At 45.4% G+C, this 13346-nt stretch overlaps 1 protein-coding gene across 2 annotated transcripts in view; it reads left to right on the forward strand.

The window, feature by feature from the left end:
* OSBPL10 (oxysterol binding protein like 10) overlaps positions 1–13346 on the forward strand; it is a 749675-nt gene that overhangs the window by 616965 nt on the left and 119364 nt on the right. The gene's annotated exons all lie outside the window — the stretch shown is intronic.

A 13346-nucleotide genomic window follows, 5' to 3' on the forward strand; every position in this document is an offset into this window, starting at 1 on the left:
GAAATTTGACAAAAAAAATTAAAATTTTGCAATTTTCAAACTTTTAATTTTTATGCCCATAAACCAGAGAGTTATGTCACACAAAATAGTTAATAAACATTTCCCACATGTCTACTTTACATCATCACAATTTTTGAAACAAAATTTTTTGGGGTTAGGAAGTTATAAGGGGTCAAAGTTCATCAGCAGTTTCCCATTTTTTCAAGAAAATTTACAAAACAATTTTTTTAGGGACCACATCACATTTGAAGTGACTTTGAGAGTCCTAGGTGACAGAAAATACCCAAAAGTGACCCCATTCTAAAATCTGCACCCCTCAAGGTACTCAAAACCACATCAAAGAAGTTTATTAACCCTTCAGGTGCCTCACATGAACTAAAGTAATGTGGAATGAAAAAAAAAACAAAAACATTTTACCCAAAAATGTTGCTTTAGCATCAATTTTCTCACTTTTTCAAGAGGTAGCTCCAAAAATTGGAGCTCACACTTTGTTACCCACTTTCTTATGAGCGCGCCGATACCCCACATGTGGCGAGAAACCTCTGTACGGGCAAATGGTAGAGCTTGGAACGAAAGGAGCAATATTTGAATTTGGGAAAGGAAATTTGGGTGAATTTGGAATATATTCTCAAATTTGCAGAGCTTTTGGGTTTCAAGAACAGAAAAACCCCATAAATGTCTTTGTAAGTTATACCCTGTAATGTATTTGTTTACAGAGGTAGGGAGTAGTTTGACACCATTTTTTATGCAGCTGATGCCTATTATAGATGGTGCACCATTTGGTCTTCAGGGTAAAACTGATGGAATCCCAGAACCTATTCAAAGCTTACAGAGACATTGTGCTACCAAACAAGAAAATCCTTCCAGGAATTATTACTCACAAAGGGCGGCATGCCCCTAAAAACACATTTACTGAACTTGGTCTTGCTAACAAAACAGTTGTAGAAGGAAGAATAAACTTTATTGGACGGAAGGGCAAAATGTTCAAATGTGGAGGAGTTGGCAGCCACTATGTGGTAAACCTGAGTGTGCCAAAGATGACAGAACACCAGCAGGGCCGGAAGGACAGCTTTATCTTCCAAATAACTGGTCGTACAATGTCTTCTTAGCTCCATCAATCCCTATATGAGGGACAAATGTGCCAAGCGACATGGTACATCATAACAGGCTCCTGCCCGCCAAGGTAGGAACCGCTATGTGCACAAAACGACCAATTCGTTACAGAATTCTGAAAGTATTGTTCGATGCAGGTGGTTAGGCAAGAACCCTGCAGTAAAGCCCATAGTGTTTGAATATGGCACAGCATCATTGTTAGGGGATCCTCCAATAAAATGATCATGCCCATAATACCAAGATAAATGCAAAGAAAAGTTTTGTGTAGTAAGACCTAGTGGTAATATGAGTCAAACTAAAATAATTGGTAAAAAAAAATGTTTGAGTAATGAAGTCCTGGAAAGTTGTCAAATGATGAGACTTTTCAAGAACATTAGTGGAGTCCACACTCTGGAGTCTAAAGACGTGGGCATGTGGACTGGGTTTTGTCTGAATAATTGTTTGGTATGTGATGATAAAGTCCTGGAATTAATTGTGAAATGGGGTAAAATGTGTTTTACTGCTGAAAATTTTCTCTTTATTACTAGTCCAAGAAAAAAAAATTACTGAACAGAAATATAAAAGTAAAGTATTTGCAAAATTAAAAAAAAGCTGCTACCACACAGTTTGGTGTAATTTATTTATGCCAATTAATAATTGAGGGATGTGTGGTAGGTTTCAAAACAGGGGGAGATGCAAAGGCCTGGAACGGAGGGGCACATGGGGCAGTAGTACCGGGAATCACTCCTTGTGCCGTGCTTTCTACAAACACGGCATCTTTTTTGGGGATACCTTTGGGTGGGAGTGGAAGGGATGGAGCGAATGAAATGATGCTCGGAAAGTCTCCGGACATCCTCTGACTCGAAGGCTTCCTCCTGTGCCTCCGAGTCAAAGAGGAGGCTCTCAATAATTTTCTCCTGGTATTGGAGGAAAGAGAGCGGTCCTTGAGATTTTTTATAGAGGATGAAGCTATTATAGGTAGCAACCTGTAGGAGATAGATTGCTACCTTTTTATACCAGGTCCTGGTTTTCCGCTTCACTAGATAAGGCTGAAGCACCTGGTCAGACAAATCTACACCTCCCATGAACTTATTGTAGTCTGCGACACAGAGCGGCTTCTGTTTGTCCCTGGTGGCGCCCCTGTCCCTGACCGTCACAGTGGTGTCCGCATGCAATGTGGTGAGCATGAAAACGTCCTTGCGGTCTCTCAATTTTATGGCAAGAAGATGGTCACTTGCCATTGAGGAGGACGCACCCTTCTCCACACGTTTAGACACCAACTGTGAGGGTAGACCAACTCTGTTTTTTCTGATTGTTCCACAGGCCCCTGTGTTTGCAGCGTGGAGGGATTTAGAAAGGGGGACACTGGTGTAGTAATTATCGGTATACACGTGATAGCCTTTCTCAAGGAAGGGGGTCATTAGCTCCCAAACAATTTTGCCAGGGATGCCAATTGCCTGGGGGCAGTTTGGGGGGTTGATTTGGCGATCCCTCCCTTCGTAAATGAGAAAGGTACACGTGTAACCGGTTGTGCTTTCGCACATTTTGTATAATTTTATACCATATTTGGCACGCTTGGAGGGGATAAATTGGCGGAAAGACAGACGGCCCTTATAGCTCATAAGGGACTCGTCTATAGAAACATTTTTGTCAGGGGTATACGAATTTAGGAAGGTAGTTTTTAGAAGGGATATTAGGGGTCTCAATTTATAAAGTCGGTCATAGTTTGGGTCATTTCTTTGGAGGGCTTGGGAATTATCGTTAAAGTGCAGGAATCGCAAAAGGGTCTCATATCGGGATCGGGTCATGATGGCTGCAAACACAGGGGTGCTGTGCACTGTTTTTGTTGCCCAGTACGAGCGGAGTGTAGGTTTTTTCACTAACCCCATGTTAAAAGTAATGCCCAAAAATTTTTTAAGTTCGGGGACATTTGTGGGGATCCAGGAGCGGGAATGGATGGAGGTAGGATGTTGGGATATATGTTGACGGGCATATAAATTGGTTTGGTGGACAAATAATTGGAGGACTTCTGGGGTAACATAAATTTGGAAAAAATCTAATGGGGTAAAATTTGTGACATTTAGATTTATACCGGGGGTTGCTACAAATGGAGGAATTTGAGGGGAGAAGGACGGGTCAGGATACCATAGTGGCCGGGGAAGGGCACTACTTGGACCTGCCTCTGACGTTTCAGCAGTGACGACCGACTCCGCTACCATCGGGCTGTCGGATCCCGAGGAGGAAGCCGAGTCGTCACCATCCGAAAATCGCTCGATTTCAGAGGCAGACTCTGTATCCGAGCCTGAACTGCCGGAGGCAAGAAGCATGTATGCCTGCTCGGCGGTAAATGTTCTCCGCGCCATTACGGTATTTTTCACTGCCTAGCAAAAAAAAGAAAAAAAAAATACTACAAATTTTTTTTTTTTTTTTAAATTTTTTGAAAATTTTTTTTTAGATTTTTTTAACCCTAACCCTGATCCTAACCCTGATCCTAACCCTGATCTAACCCTGATATAAGAAAAAAAAAATCTAAAATAAAAATTCTAACTAAGGGGAGGATTCTGACGGAGGTGATGAGGATATTTGGGGGGGGGATATTTTGGGTGAGGATATTGGGGATGAGGATGAGTGATTTATAATAAAAATTGGTGTTTTTTTTTTCTGACAGAAACGGCAGCAAATGTAGTCTCTCTCTCTCTTCTCTCCCAGATCAACTACAAGGGAGAGAAGAGGGAGGCAGATCCAAATGCTGCCATTTCCAAAATATTTGGGGTATTTGATCACTGTGATAGGGTCAAACACAGTGATCAAATGTCAGGAACCAATGAAATTAATTCCTGACGTTGCTAGGTGGAAGGAGGCAGACTTTGGCGGTCGAACTGCGCATGCGCCCGCCATTTTACACGGACACGAGAAGGAGGGGGGCCGGGGGAATGCCGTGGGAACTCGGTAACGAGACCCAGGTACCGGGGGGGGGACCGAGAGGGACCGGACAAGGACCGTTCTCTCACATTTGACTGTTAGATCACCTCAAATGTGAGAGAAACCATTAAAATCCATTAAAAACCGGCATTTCATTTTGCTGGTACATGCTTGCCGTTATTCGGTTAATAACGGCGATCACCGTACCTTTAAATGAAAAAAACGGCCTGAACCGTAATCTCCAGGGTCTCAGCTACCCCCGGCAGCTGAGACCCCGGAAATTGTCCGACTCTGGGGGGCGCTAGACCCTTTTTTCCGACCGCCGTTAAAAAGCGGCGGATCGGAAAAAGTACCCTAATATGTCGCCGTTAAAAGGCGTATCGGCGGTCGTTAAGGGGTTAAAGAAGCAGCATGTCAATTGTTTTTGCCATTTTTGCAGCGTTTTGCTGACATTGAAGTCAATGAGAAATGGCAAAAAACAAGATTCCATCAAATTCCTGTGTTTTGCCTGCAGAGAGACCTCAAAATGGCAGTTTGGAGAAGGCACCCTTCAAATCTCAGGGACCTGGAGCAGTTTGCCAAAGAAGAATGGTCTAAAATTCCAGCAGAGCATTGTAAGAAACTCATTGATGTTTACCGGAAGCGGTTGTTCGCAGTTATTTTGGCTAAAGGTTGTGCAACCAAGTATTAGGCTAAGGGTGCCAATACTTTTGTCTGGCCCATTTTTGGAGTTTTGTGTGAAATGATCAATGATTTGATTTTTTTTTTCATTTTCTTTTGTGTTTTTTCATTGCAAGCAAAATAAATGAAGATAATAATACCAAAGAATTTGTGATTGCAATCATTTTCAAGAAGAAACTGAGTATTATCTGACAGAATTGCAGGGGTGCCAATACTTTTGGCCAGCACTGTATCTGTTGCCAGATCTGATAAATTTCTTACTAAAAATTCTTATTTGTATCCTTTTACAATGCAGATTTATAACCCTAGATGTTTTAGAAGATTGCACAAAAGGAGCTAATAAATTTATATTAAAAGAAAGTAGATTTCCTCAAAATATACCATAATTAAAAATGGATGTGGTGTTTCTACCAAACGATTGCCCATTTTCTCTTTCCCCCCCTCTGTCTCTTTCCCCCCCTCTGTCTCTTTCCCCCCCCTCTGTCTCTTTCCCCCCTCTGTCTCTTTCCCCCTCCGTCTCTTTCCCCCCCTCCATCTCTTTCCCCCCCTCCGTCTTTCCCCCCCTCCGTCTTTTTCCCCCCTCTGTCTCTTTCCCCCTCTGTCTCTTTCCCCCTCTGTCTCTTTCCCCCTCTGTCTCTTTCCCCCCTCTGTCTCTTTCCCCCCTCCTGTCTCCCCCCCTGTCTTTCCCCCCTGTCTTTCCCCCCTGTCTTTCCCCCCCTGTCTTTCCCCCCTCTCTTCCCCCCCCCCCTCTTTCCCCCCTCTATTTCCCCCTCTGTCTCTTTCCCCCTCTGTCTCTTTCCCCCTCTGTCTCTTTCCCCCTCTGTCTCTTTCCCCCCTCTGTCTCTTTCCCCCCTCTGTCTCTTTCTCCCCTCTGTCTCTTCCCCCCCCTCTGTCTCTTTCCCCCCCCTCTGTCTCTTTCCCCCTCTCTCTTTCCCCCTCTCTCTTTCCCCCCTCCGTCTCTTTCCCCCCCTCCGTCTCTTTCCCCCCCTCCGTCTTTCCCCCCCTCCGTCTTTTTCCCCCCTCCGTCTCTTTCCCCCTCTGTCTCTTCCCCCCTCTGTCTCTTTCCCCCTCTGTCTCTTTCCCCCTCTGTCTCTTTCCCCCCTCTGTCTCTTTCCCCGTCTGTCTCTTTCCCCCCTCCTGTCTCTCCCCCCATCTTCCCCCCCTGTCTTTCCCCCCTGTCTTTCCCTCTCTGTCTCTTTCCCCCTCTGTCTCTTTCCCCCTCTGTCTCTTTCCCCCCTCTGTCTCTTTCCCCCCTCTGTCTCTTTCTCCCCTCTGTCTCTTTCCCCCCTCTCTCTTTCCCCCTCTGTCTCTTTCCCCCCTCCTGTCTCTCCCCCCCATCTTCCCCCCCCGTCTTCCCCCCCTGTCTTCCCCCCCTGTCTTCCCCCCCTGTCTTCCCCCCTGTCTTCCCCCCTGTCTTTCCCCCCCTCTCTTTCCCCCCTCTCTTTCCCCCCTCTGTCTCTTTCCCCCTCTGTCTTTCCCCCCCCTCCTCGGTCTTTTTCCCCCCTCCTCTGTCTCTTTTTTCCCCCCTCCTCTGTCTCTGTCTCTTTCCCCCTCTGTCTCTTTCCCCCCCTCTGTCTCTTTCCCCCCTCTGTCTCTTTCCCCCCCTCTGTCTCTTTCCCCCCCTCTGTCTCTTTCCCCCCTCTGTCTCTTTCCCCCCTCTGTCTCTTTCCCCCTCTGTCTCTTCCCCCCCCCCTGTCTCTCCCCCCTGTCTCTCCCCCCTGTCTCTCCCCCCTGTCTCTCCCCCCCTGTCTCTCCCCCCCTGTCTTTCCCCCCTGTCTTTCCCCCCCTGTCTTTCCCCCCTGTCTTTCCCCCCTGTCTTTCCCCCCTGTCTTTCCCCCCTGTCTTTCCCCCCTGTCTTTCCCCCCTCTCTTTCCCCCCTCTCTTTCCCCCTCTGTCTTCTCTTTCCCCCTCTGTCTCTTTCCCCCTCTGTCTCTTTCCCCCTCTGTCTCTTTCCCCCTCTGTCTCTTTCCCCCTCTGTCTTTTCCCCCCCCCTCCTCGGTCTTTTTCCCCCCCTCCTCTGTCTCTTTTTCCCCCCTCCTCTGTCTTTTTTCCCCCCTCCTCTGTCTCTTTTTTCCCCCCTCCTCTGTCTCTTTTCCCCCCTCCTCTGTTTCTTCCCCCCCCTCCTCTGTCTCTTTTCCCCCCTCCTCTGTCTCATTTCCCCCCCTCCTCTGTCTCTTCCCACCTTTTTCTCTTTCCTCTCCGTCTCATTTCCCCTGTGTCTCTCTCTTTCCCCCTGTTTCTGTCCACCTTTGTCTCTTATCTCTCCGTCTCTTTCCTCTCCGTCTCTTTCCCCCTCTGTCTCTTTTCCCCCTCTGTCTCTTTTCACCCTCTGTCTCTTTCCCCCTCTGTCTCTTTCCCCTCTGTCTCTTTCCCCCTCTGTCTCTTTCCCCCTCTGTCTCTTTCCCCCCCATCTGTCTCTTTCCCCCCCATCTGTCTCTTTCCCCCCCCATCTGTCTCTTTCCCCCCCATCTGTCTCTCTCCCCCCTCTGTCTCTTTCCCCCCTCCGTCTCCCCACTGACATCTTATTACCTCATACATAAGCTTCTTATACTAACAATTTAATTTGTTCCTATAGCAAACAACCACAGCTCCTATTAATAAGCTGTAGCTTTTATCTACATTGACTTTAATGGAGACAGGTATTAATGGAGACAGGTATTTTGGAGAGTAACTGTAAAGCGTGGGGTTAAATTTTCCTGTCAAAACATAGTCTGACGTTCCCTGAGTGATTGTAAATGCAACGGTGCGAATTCCTTTAGCGGACATACATACACACACATACTGTACATGCACTCAGCTTTATTTATTAGATATACAATCAGAGGGCTAAAGATAAGATTGCAAGAACATACTACCAACTCCAGGAATTTTGAGGCTTTTAACCCTTCTAATGTAATCAAACATTTTAACAGGGTCCATTCTGAATGGCATGACTTTGTATCCCATTGAATGGGTTAATAAACCTCTACGTGGGGGTAATTGACGACATAATTTACTTAATAGAGAGGCTTTTGGATTTTCAGTAGGATCAAGCTTTCTATACGGGCATGTAGGTCATAGGAAGCCGAATAAAATAATAACTTGATCTTTGCGATCCAATGTCTTATTCCAGAGAAATCCACATTCTTCTTATACGTAAAGGAGTTGTTCCATTCTATGGGCCGGACTCTAATCTCCCTGAGAATCTGCCTCCAAAGATTATTTTAAATAAAAAGTGGGGTTTACCAGAGTGAGACATGTAGCTGAACACAGAACAGTAGAACTGAACTTTGCCTTCTTACGAACACCGTTCCTGAAACTCTCACAGCTCTGCTGTTTTTCAACAATATTGCACCACTGTTTGTGAGCTGGAGGCTGAAGCTGAGAGGAGCCTGCAGATGTGTCAGTTATTATCATAGCTCTGCAGTGAGATCAGGAGAGCAGCCATTACATGTCACACTGGTAACGCCCCTTCTATATAAAATAAGCTCTGGAGGCAGATTCTTATGGAGATATGTTTCCAGACCATAGATCTTAACAGCTCATTTAGATCTAAGAAAAATGTGGATTTCTCTGGAATAAAGCCTTGGATTGCAGAAATCCTGGTATATTTTTTTTTCTTTTCAGCTTTCTATGAACTGCTTGTGTCGCGGGCGGAGGAGGGGACGCCGCGCTCTCCCACTGCTGCTCGGGTCCGGCTGCTGCGGCCTGCTGCTGCTCGGTGGCTCGAGCGATGGGCCGGATCCCGGGGACTATAGCGGCGCTCCTCGCCCGTGAGTGAAAGGGGGGTTTTGGGTGTGGGATTGTTTATTGTCCGTGACGCCACCCACGGTTGTGGTGATTTGTTGACACCACCACTGCTCTGTATGGGGATCCCGGGAAGGATGGTATGTAGCAGCCAGTTGTTGTGTTGCCACTCCGTGGGTAGGGGTTGGTGATCCCGGGGCCCAGTGATTAGGTGGGTGATGCAGGGCTTGGTGGGCGCAGGGACGCGGGAGCAGCGCTGTGCCTTGCGGCACTGTGGTACTCACTCAGCCTGAGACGTTGACACAGTTTTTGGTAAAACACACGGCTGGAAAGACGGTTCCCACGGACGGCTGCACTTGCTTTCCCCAGTAGGTGACGGTGACGGTCCCTCTGTCCCTGCACCTAAGTTGATGATGGTTGCGATGGGTTCCCACCGGTAACCCCGCTCCCTGGCTTGGATATGGGCCGGAGGAGCCCTACTTTGCCCGCAGGTGCTGGCCCTGAGAAACTGGTGCCCTGGCGGTGGCGGTGTCTCTCCGTTACGGTTGGACTGTTGCCTTCAATCGGGACTTAATTGTTTGGAGACAGACATCCCCTTTACTGACGGATTTGGCAAATTATGGCGACTCCTAGCCTTGCCGGGATCCGAGAGGCCCCTGCCCTGGTGCTGACTGTTCTTCGTATACTGCTCCCGACCGCCGGGCCACTACCCGTCCACGGTCCTTCCAGCAACCTCCGAGCAGTCACCCCTCCAGACTATCACCGCCATCTGCTGACCTTGCTGTCACTGTCCTGGCACACAGCCGGACCAACTTCAGGCTTTACTACTGTCACTTCAGCTTCTCTTTAGCTTCACTACTGCTTCCTTCTACTTCACTCCCTTAAACTCTATCTTTGCTCCACACTCAAGCTCTCCCTGAGCTAAACTGCCTGGTTCCTCCCGCCTCCAGGGCTGTGTACTCCTCAGTGGGCGGAGCCAACCGCCTGGCCCACCCCCTGGTGTGAACATCAGCCCCTGGAGGAAGGCAACAAGGATTTTGGTAGCCTTGGTGTTCCTAACTGGGGTGTAGGGTGTGGTGGTGCAATGACCTGTGACCCCTGGCTTGCCCAGGGCGTCACACTTGCCTCTATACACAGGAGGGTTGATCCTTCTATCAGATCCCCTTTGATGCTTGACCATTATATAGGATGTTATTAAGGACCTTGGCTGTCAAAAATACATTGGCTTTTATACAGTATATTGTCATATGTGATCTTCCTAATATAGCAACTAGATGCATTCAGCCTTTATTATGTGGCTTTTTGAATTGTGTTGATTTCTATATGAAGTTATAAATGGGGACGATTTTAGTACAATGTTTGCTGGTTATGATTCTTGGTATGGCATTAGTTGGGGGAGCTATCTATGCCGTTAATTCCATTAGGTAAGCTGAATGGTATTTCTCCTCTTTTTATGATGAAATTTTGGCTAACTACACTTACTACTAGGGATGCTCAGCATCTTATTGAATGCGGTTCTGTTATGGAGATCAATGTATAATCAGTATGTAGTACGCACCTACTCTCCCAGTGATGGCTTCAGGCATCTAGAATTCATTAATCAGGTCGATGTAATCACAAGACATTTGGAGCTCTGTATAATAAAAATGGAGCTGTACAACAGTAAAGCTAATTAATTTGCACAGAATGTTGGACTTCAAGTATAACCACTATTTAATTTTTTTATATATAAGTAAATAGTTCACGTAAAAATAAGAAACTTTGTAATATGATATTACAGAAATCTGCTTCTTTCACTTCCTGAAATGATTATTCATTTATAAAATTCTCAATTTTTGAGTAAAATCTCTCTTGTGAATACTGATTTTACCCTTCATAAAATGGATGACTGTTGGCACTTCTAAAGTTCAATGAGAACAGTAACAGTCATTTCAGAACTTATAGCAGAATGTCTGTGTCTAACGCTAGCTCCTCTATCAACCTCACACCTCATCCCAAAATAGAGTTTTAAGGGCACCAACAATCCTCTCCTATCTCAGTAGTGTCTGCCCTGAATACAGTTTATATTCATGTATAATGTCTGACAAGTGAAAGGCCATTCTAGCAAGAGAAACAAGCAATTTACTTTCATAATTTCATATATTCATATATTTATATATATATATTTATATATTTCATATATTCCAAAGTTGTTTTATTTACATGTACACTATTGATTTATGAAATAAAAATTGTAATGATGGTTACTCTTAAAAAAAAAATAAAAAAAAAAATATTGCAATCATTAGATTATATACTGTGTACTTACACTTGCACAGTTTGCACTTCCACCCAGTTAATTCTTCTCTTTTCCATTAGGTCTATAGGGTACTTTACACGCTGCGACATCACTAGCGATTGCTAGCGATGTCGAGCGCGATAGCACCTGCCCCCGTCATTCGTGTGACATTTGGTGCTCGCTGCCGTAGCGAACATTATCGCTACGGCAGTGTCACATGCACATACCTTGTCAGCGACGTTGCTGTGACCGCCGAACAATCCCTCCCTCAAGGGGGAGGTGCGTTCGGCGTCATAGCGATGTCAATGCGGCGTCACTAAGCGGCCGACGAATAGAAGCGGAGGGGCGGAGATGAGCGGGACGTAAGATCCCGCCCACCTCCTTCCTTCCTCATTGCCGGTGGACGCAGGTAAGGAGATGTTCGTCGTTCCTGCAGTGTCACACATAGCGATGTGTGGTGCCGCAGGAACGACGAACAACATCGTACCTGTAGCAGCAATGATATTAAGGAAAGGAGCGACATTTCAACGATCACAGTTTTTGAACGATTTTTGCGATCGTTGATGTCGCTCCCTTGGTGTCACACGCTGCGATGTCGCTACCGGCGCCGGATGTGCGTCACTAACGACGTGACCCCGACGATATATCGGTAGCGATGTTGCAGCGTGTAAAGCACCCTTAAGACATCACATGATTAAAAACAAACTAGCTGTATACATCTAAGCGCTATGATTAAACAGGAAGTCTATTTCAACTACTGTATATAAGTCATCACTGCAAATATTAATGTCTGGGGCAGGAGGGAGCAGCTGCGTCAGCAGTTGAACAGTAGGATGACTAAAGAAGTGACAAGAGACTTTCTGTTCCTACACACAGCATAGGAAAGAAAATAATTAACTGGATAGAAAGTAAAAATGAGCAATTGTAAGTACAGTGCTATATAATATAATTGCAATATATTAATAGGATAAAAACGTTTATGGGAGTGCGTCTTTAAACGCGGTTGACAAAGATATTATAGAGCGATGTTATTTTTAAAAGCAGCTGTTGGTAAATGTTAAATGACCTCTGAGCGGCTACTTTTCAACCAATCACCCATCTTTTAATAGCATGTTAAGACAGGAAGACTGTGTACAGAGCTACTGGTATATCATGGAAACCCCTTTCTTGGGAGTGGTAACTTGGAAAGAGATGCAATGGGTCTCCACTCTCCAGACCTGCCAGTGTTTTTCAAATTTAGAGCGAAGCATTGAGGACAAGAACACACACAGCTAGTGTCCGTCACTATACAAGGCTTTGCTGCCTCTAATACAATACTGAGGTTTTTCTTATTGTACTTCATGTTATTCATCTAGCATAGATGCATCCTTCTGTTTACATTATCAAAGTGAGCTCAAAATCTAATGATTCTTTTAATTCACAGATGCAAGCTGTAAGACTGAGTCCACACGAGGTTATGTCCTCGCATGACACTCTGCTCATGCTTGCAGCACTGCGGGAGCAGTGTGTCGTGCGAGGGTCATGCGACTGTGGTCCAATCGTGTGAGTAGACCACAGCTTCAGGGGGAGGGCCGGCGCTACGGAGGGGAGGGACAGCTCTGCGGAGAGGTGGGCTGGTGCTGCAGCATTTAGAGTAGGACCCAGATGACAGTTACATCTTGATGTTGGTATCTGGGCACAAGTAAATTTGGCCACCTTTATTTGCTAAGTAACTCATATTTTTCAAAGAATTTTTTTCATGTTTTATTAGCAGTAATGTGTATTCACATTCCAATATTCACCATCTACATTCTTGTTTTCTCTCATTTCCTTTACTTGAGTGTAACTTCTATTTTTGAATATTTAATGTTCATGTTCCGTATGCACCAGTTCAGACTATAGAATTAGGAAGTGCTGGCAATTTTTCTAATTAGAAACACTGTGACATGTTAAAAATGAAAAAAAAAAATCTAATACAGTGAAAATTGGAATTGTAAATAATAAAGTTAAAGGTATTAACTGTATACAGGTAGTGTGCCAGTGACACTGTAATGTCTAATGCTGTTGGCTCAAACATATGGCCCCAAGCAGAATTGGTTCTAGCCAATCCATATAACAAGCCCCAAAAAAACTTTGTTATTCACCCTTAAACTATTATACATGATCTGTACTTAATGTGGAACCTCTTTTGTTACGGTCACAGAGTAGCTACTGGCAGTAGCGGGCCTGAAACAAGATTAGTCCAACTAGCCAGGTTAGTAATTGAAGGGACAAAAACCAGGGACAGAATTCAGGAGTCAAAGCCGTAATCACGGAAATATGTGGTCAAGTATCAGAAAGTCAGTCAAAGCAGCTGAGGTCAGAATCACGAAGGGGGGAGGGATAGTAGAGAAAAGGGATGTAGGAGTCACAATATGGGTCAGTATTAGACATTGAATACTATAAGAGTACACCTAAAAGCAAACTAAATATAATAGCTGGCAATTTCCAGAAGAATGCTGGGAGTTTACATAGGATGAGGCACTGTGCTATAGGCTTCAGCAGGAACCTAAATACTACTGCTAATCCACATGACTGCACACACATTCTCCCTAACATGGCGGGACCAGAAGTCGCTGCCATACCTGTATTCATAGGTAGACAGCCCCTGCACCAGCCATTGATATCT

Source organism: Anomaloglossus baeobatrachus, chromosome 6 (genome assembly GCF_048569485.1).
Source record: "Anomaloglossus baeobatrachus isolate aAnoBae1 chromosome 6, aAnoBae1.hap1, whole genome shotgun sequence".
In the NCBI taxonomy this organism is placed as follows: Eukaryota; Metazoa; Chordata; class Amphibia; order Anura; family Aromobatidae; genus Anomaloglossus; species Anomaloglossus baeobatrachus.